Raw genomic sequence first — 7,682 nt, 5'->3', positions numbered from 1 at the left:
ACTGGCAGGCAGGCTGGTGTGCTAGAAGTACTTTCTTTTGCAGCTATGGAGAACAGCTGGGAGGCTTAGATTTAGTATCTTCTCCCAAATGGGATGCTGTGTAAATGGAAGACGTGTTGAATAATGAGGTGAGCAGTTTTAGTGGTGGTGGGAAATTTCAGCAAGTCTACAAAGTAAACCAGAGACTGAGTCTAAAGTAAGAATGTATCCTCAGGCATTATCTTCTACTAGAAAGAGTATCTGAGATAGTGCAGCTTACCCCGGGGTGCCACGCAAACTTAGCAGTGTGGACCCGGTGGATGACCTGTGAGAAGGTGGTGCAATAGACAACTGGGGGGGACCCGAGCCAGAATCCGGCTCAGTTAACTGAGGCTGGTGAATGAGGTCCTATGGGTGTAATGTAGCTCACCTGGGTCACGGTGTTGGGACAGGACAGTGCCCACCCTGGGGTCAGAGGCATCCACCTCCACAATAAACTGTTTGTGCTGATCAGTTGGATTATTAATGGGTGCAGCACTGAATAGTCGTTTGAGTTTTTTAAGGCCATTAAAGCTTCTGGGGACCAAATGTAGAAACAGAAGTCAGTTGGGTTAGTGGAGCAGCAACTTGGTGTTTAAATGAACCGTTGATAGAGGTTAGCAAAACCAAGGAAGTGCTGTAATTGGGACAGACCACTCAGTGACAGCTTTTACCCTCTCTGCATCCATCTTTACCTGCCCACGCTCAAGGATGCAGAGAAGGGTGGCATTAACGTATAGTCTGTGTTCAAAGAGTCGCTGCAACACTTTCCTGTGATGCTCACAGTGTTGGTTCAGGTCTTTCAAAAAAAACAAAAAAACAATGTCATCAAATTATATAAACAAGGATGTTCAGAAAGTACCATTATCACTAATGCCTGGAAGACTGGGGGGGCATTGGTTAAACCAAAGGACATGATCAAATAGTCAAAATGGCCCAACGGTATATTGAAGGCAGTCTTCAATTCATCCACACAAACACACAAACATGTCAGGTTTAGTGAAAATGGGAACGCTGTGCAGAGGCTCAAATGCTGAGGTGATTAATGGCAAAGGATACGTGTTTATGGTCATTTAGTCCTCTATAGGCTATGCAAGGTCTCAGAGTTTGTTGTTTTTTACACAAAGGAAAAACCTGCCCCCACCAGGGAGGAGGAGGGATGAATGATGCCTGCAGCCAAGGAGTCCTTGATACTTTTTTCTTTGCCCCCCCTTCAGATGGGAGAGGTTGTAGTGATAGCTAGTGGGTAATGGAGCTCCAGGAAGTAGATCAATTGTGCAGTCACATGGTCTATGAGGAGGAAGTGACAGAAGCGTTTCCTTGTCTGAATTCATGGTATTTTATTAGAAGAGAAGATAAATCAGGTGAACAAGATTCAATGCACTCAGAGTCAGGCCCAGCAGGTGGAACGGCTGATTGCAGTCAGTGCAACCAGTTTATGAGAGGGTTGTGTCTTTATAACCAGGGATAGCCAAGGATACTAGGTGAATATGGAGCAGGGGAAACAACCGATTCAAAGTACTCACAGTGATTTCTGTGGTTTCTGGTTCAGCTTGATGAGTGAGTTGCCAGGAGCTGTCTGTTTAAAGCAGAAACCGATAAAGGTGTGGTTAGTGGAACGAGCCGGCTGTTTAACCAACTGATCATCAATTAAATTCAATTTTATTTATATAGCACCAAATCACAGCAACAGTCACCTCAAGGTGCTTTATACCGTAAAGACCCTACATCAGGGGTCTCAAACTCAAATAACCTGAGGGCCACTGTTTGTGTGTGTATCTGTCTGTCTGTAATAAAGAAGAGTTTCTTTGGCTACACTGCTCTGTTGTCAAATACCCTGACAGAGCAGATTAATGCATCATGTGTGTAAAAAAATGGTAAATAATCTACTTCTTAAACAGCTCTTTTCTACTCTAGTTGAGCACTCAAAGAGCTTTATACAAGCATTATGTAGGTCAACCAAACTAGTCCGTTACACCCTGGACGTGGTGCATTTTTGCAAATAAATCGTCCTCATAAAACGCACTGTGAGAAACATGAAGTCGACATCAAGCCATGATTAATGAGGTCCTGATGTTTCTAAACAAGAGCAGGAAGAGACAGATTCTGGGTTCATAAGAAAGCAGCAGCAGGGAGAGTTTCATGGTTTGATTCCTGAGTTGAAGCTGCATCACGGCCACTTTTGCACATATTTCTGGATGTCAGAGGGCAGTTTGAGCTCCTGTTGGCAGAGATGGGATCACATCTGAGGAGGCAGAGGGAGCGTGTAGCTGTGTGCCTGAGGTAAAACTATTATTTTACTGTTGCCACACCACGTGTGCGTTTTGACATATGACCTCACGTTGCCAAATGCAGCGCTCTGATTGGTCAGATCTGTTTGTTAGCTGGAGAAACGTTGGAAAAACCGAACTGATCCAAAAAAATAAATGCCGGTCGGTGTGAACGGCTGCATTAAGAACAGGCGAGTCCGAAGTGCTCGGGCCGGAAGTCGTCTGTGGGCCGGGAGTTTGAGACCCCTGCCCTACATGAAGATTCATCTCAGCTCAGAGTCTGTGAGGGCATGGAATGGGTGGCTGTGGCTTAGGAGGCACATAAGGTCATCTCCTAATCAGAAGGTTGGTGGTTTGATCCTTGGCTGCTCCACTCTGCATGCCAAAGTACTCTTGGGCAGCATACTGAACCTTGAGTTGCTCCTGATACGTTCACTGGAGTGTGAATGTGTGTAAATGTTGGATAGAAAGCAGTTGTAGAAAAAAGTGCTTGTATGAATGTGTGAGTAAATGGGTGAATACAAAGGGCTTTGAGTGCTCAAGTAGAAGGCCAGAGTAGAAAAGCGCTACATTAGAACCAGTCCATTTACCATGTATTTACACACAGGGAAGTGAAGCTTTGCCCACATTCACTGGCAGGCGTGACCTTTCGGCCACATTGGACACGATGCCATGAAGTGGGCAGGCTGCTCACCATAAATGCAAACGCTGGCCTCAGTTCTCCACAGCTGTTGCTCAGGCGTGAGCTTTGTTGAGCCTAGCTTTATCAGCTAGGAAAAGCTCCCATTACTGGCACCAGAACTGGAAGGCTTGCTCCCCACCGTGCTGACAGTAACAGTCAAACAGAGCACAGCAGCACCACCCAGCCTTTAAAGCCACGAGCCTGATCAGTTACCTCGTAGCAGGTGTGAGAAGGAAAGTCCAGGAAGGAGAAACTCTGCCCAGCGAGGAACGCCAGCCCACACAGATTCTCAAAGTGAGAGAGAAAAAGAAAAAAAGGCAAAAGCCAGATTTGTCCGGTTCATAACAAGTGCCGTCATGTTCCACTGTCAGTATTTCTTTTTAAGTCACTTAAGTAAAAAAGTGACTTCTGTCAAAAAATTTAGGCTGATCAGAAAACTGGAAAGTTACAACAAAACATTTTCTTATAATTGACAAAATATGCTGATTTATTTATTATTATTATTGAGAACGCTCCTATCTGCGCTGTAGGCTTCTTCTTCATGAGTGATCATCAGTTTCACTCTGACATCACATTAAATGAAAGCACATTTTCAGTGGTAAAAGTTTGACTGTATTTTACAGAGAAACTACTTATTAATGGTTCCAGTGTTTGGGATATTTAATAAGATGAGCTTAGAGCTTTAAAAATCTGAAACTTATTTACAGCTCTGCAGCTCATGAAGTGATACCACATATTTGGCACAAATGCTGCACACACACTGTAGTGCCAGTGCAGAACTGCACACATCAACTGGTACAGTGTTCATTGCTAATGTGGATTAATGTGTGCTGTCTTATTCCAGCTCCCATAAACATAGAGTCTTATAGACAAAAGTAATTAAGATGAATCATCAGGATTTCAAGAGCCTTTGTTTGCATTATTGCAAAACTCCAGGATAAGGCCCCAGTTTCTCTGTGGTTTACATGAGTGTGTGAAGCAATTTGCTGTGTGAATGTTGTTGTTTAAGGCTAACTGGCTAGTAAAACAATAGGCGTGATGTGTCATAGCAGTAAGTGCTGCTCCGAAGAGCTAAACTCCCCACCACTAATGAATTCATTAATCTCTCTATTTATTCCTGACAAGCAATTATCTCCGCTCACAGAACGAGGGTCAGGAGGCAAGGTTGTGAATGCTCACATATTTATGGAGGAGGAAACGTTAAAGAGAAGCCAGTAGCTGCTGTCACACACCTGCTATTACTTTTATTTTGTTGTTCTGAGCAACACTTTAATAAGCTTCTTTAGCATTTCATGATTTAATCAGCATTCGTCCACTGGGTAAAAACTATCAGTCACTAACATCTGGCAGGTTTCCATCAGCTCTAGTTTAGACTGCAGTGAAGGAGATATGACTTTATGAAAGGGAAGCAGACACTGCGACGTTACACTTCGGTTTTTTTTAGCCTCATTTTGAAATATGCTGGTTGTTTGGGGCCAAGTCAGCTGGTTAACTAATAGGTTTGATTAGCAAATTGCCTGCATCTCATGGGAACACATAACTAGTACCAAAAAGTAACAAAAATACTAGCTTTTCAAAGACTAAGCACACACTTTTTGGAGGGTACATTTAACTATACAACAATTCATTTTTGTCGTAAAATTGCATTAAAAATACTCTAACTCACCCTAAACCCAGTCAAAAGGTGCAGTTCAGTGACGTGAAGCAGACCGATGCATCTGTCAGTAAAAGCAGCCACACTCCTAACTTCAACCTTACAGCGTAAAACTGCGTTTTTGTACCAGGCTGGAAACATGCTTTTTTTCTGCTGTAAATGTAGACATTTTATCATGGGGTTGGTGATAGACTGTACATAAAAGATGTACATAACCATTCTGCCATGAGCCACTGCTTGTAAACTCTGCAAGATGATGGGATGCTAAGTTATATCATCACTCTATCAAAGCTGATTAGCAAACTGTGTCTGTACAGTGTTTGGGTCTAATGCACAGACAGACATATCTGCTGCAGACAAAGGAGACAGGTTATGTTTAAAGGTAAGCACTGCTCAGTGGGATTTCATAAACTGGAAATCTAAATCTTACATATAATGTCCTCAATGTGAGATGTTCAGCAAAACAAACTGAGATACACTATCTTTGTGTTCTTCATTGTTGGAATGAAGTATTTAGCACTTTAGTGCAGGATAAACAGGTTAGTTTGCTGTACTGTGGTGAGTTTACAGTAAAGCTGTGCTGGACTGGTGCAGAGCAGCTGTGCTGTTCATGGTCAGAGTTACAGGTTACATCAGTGCAGCAGAGATTATTTGAATTTAAGCTGATGATGCTGAGATTCATTCACTGAATTCAGCCTTTATACAGCAGTATGACTCTGAGCCACCACAACAGATCAAAATGTTAAGTTTCGATTTGTTGAATCAACAAGTAATTTAAAATAATGCTGCATATCCTTTCTGAATACTACAAAACAAGGGGTTCTCTCACTGAATTTACTTTTATGAAGAATTTTGCCAAAAACATCAGGTTTATTAAGAAGTAACATTTACCTTCTTAGTATAATGATAAAACCAAAGATGATACTTTCCTGGCATAAAATGAAGTCTTTGAAGAGATGATCCCTGAAAGGTCTGCTGAGGTCTCCCTGAAATGCTTCGGTCTGTGACCGACTCCAAAATAAATGACCCACTGTTTCTGGGTGGGAGTTACAAAAACAACAATTTGTATTGATGTCTTTTGGGAACTTTTGCATATAATGGTTGGCAGGGTAACATTTGTGTCTAATTTTATATGAGAACTCCTTAACTTTGTTAAAAAATTATAAGGGACCATCCAAACCTTTTCCAATCAATCTTACTGGTGAAGCGCCTCCAGTGTGCAATGATATAAGGGATAGTGACCATATCTTTTTTGGAACAAAGCACATATTTGATGAAAAGCAGATTTTCCCTCCTGGACAGTCAGTAATACAGAGGAGAGATCCCTGTGCAGGGAAAGGTGTAAACGGCATTACTTGAAGGAATGGCATTAATGAGAGAATTCCTCAGGAGTCACAGGAAAGTTATGTCTGGATTGAATCCAGTGTAACAGAGCAATGATCCCTCCTCATTAAATAACTGACTCACCATCCAAATCTCATTCTGAAACCAGGATTCAAGAAAAAGTGATTTGGTTTAGGAAATAATGTCTCTATTATTCCAAATAATATAACAATGTGGTGAGAAATTAAAGTCCAGGCCAGGAGAACCTGTTTGTGGAATACAGACAGTTTGGCAGGGAGTTTATCTACGTTACACCTTAGGATGAAGTGCAGGCCACCAAAACGGGAAAAAATGTAGTGGGGATAAAGTTGAGTTTTTAAATGAAATTTCTAGCCCACTTAATTTTAAATGTATTATTCATAGTGGTAAAGTTCAAAAAATGAAGTGCTCCAGATTCATAGCCATTCATTACAACACTTTTCCTTATATAATGTGTACAATTCCTCCATAAGAAGTTGAAAAGCATCTGAGAGGATAGTCGAGAAATTCCCTCACACTCTGCAAAGACAGATCTCTCTGTAACCACTGATTCAGTTTCTTTGGAGTCAAATTTAAGGAGGATCTTAATGTTTGATTCTTGGTGATCACAAGGCCCAAATATTTAACCTCATCTCTTTTTCTTTTTAGCCTGTCATGTCTTGCAGTTTTCACGATCAGAATGATGATCCGAATGCACTGATGTACCAAACATATTTGCTTTTACAAGAAGAGCTCTATAAGATTTCTATAGTCTATTCTTGTTAATGTTTGTATTTTTATTTTTATTTTATGTATTCATGCCAGGTCTCAAGCTCATCTTTTACCATAATATTGCAGATGGGCTGGGCATCACAGTTTTTGGCTGGTAGCAGTTCACATTTTTTAAAATTCAAACATAAACCAGAAGAAATCATTGATGACACTGAGGGTGATAGGTATTTGATTCATGTCTGTAAGAACAAGTGTAGTATCATCAGCCAACTGACTAATGAAAACATCCCTACCAGCTATGGAGAGTCCTTGAATATTACTATTAATATTATGAGTTGTGATAATTTGTGTACAAAGTAAAACCAGGTAGGGTGAAAGTGGACGTCCTTGCCGGATACCTCGTTTGAGGCCAAATCTGGGGGTCATGCCATGTTTTAGTCATGCCATCTGAACCGGGAGAGAGTCAAGGGAGTCAAGAGCCTCCTTCAGGGTGAAAGGACCATCACAGTAAGCCTTATCACCTGAGTCCATGTTTCAGGTTTTTTATAGAAGTTAAATATAGAGTTGTGACCACTTCATCATATTTTGAACTATAAAGATTTCCATAGAAATTACAGCAGAAGTTACAGATTAGTTTGGCATTTTCAGAGATGACACCATCAGTGTTTAACTGGTGGATGGAATTATTTTTGAGCGATGTTTTTCCAACCTAAAGAAGTACGCGGAGTTTTGCTCTCCTTCTTCAAACCATCTCTTCCTGGATCTCACAAAGGAACCTTCTGCCTTGTGTGGACGTAGATCTTCAAGTTTACTCTGAAGGTCTAGTTCAGTCTGTCCTCCTGTGAGATGTTCTCAGGAGACTTTAGATAAAACAAAGCAAATTTAGAAATGATCTCTTCTTCCTCAGGTTTTCTGGATTTGGTCATATAAATTTACCAACTTCAAACTTAAAGAGTTCCCAGTTAGCATTATAAGACTTCTCTTT

Source organism: Archocentrus centrarchus, unplaced genomic scaffold (assembly GCF_007364275.1).
Source record: "Archocentrus centrarchus isolate MPI-CPG fArcCen1 unplaced genomic scaffold, fArcCen1 scaffold_36_ctg1, whole genome shotgun sequence".
NCBI classification, from domain to species: Eukaryota; Metazoa; Chordata; class Actinopteri; order Cichliformes; family Cichlidae; genus Archocentrus; species Archocentrus centrarchus.
This window is presented reverse-complemented; position numbering follows the sequence as displayed.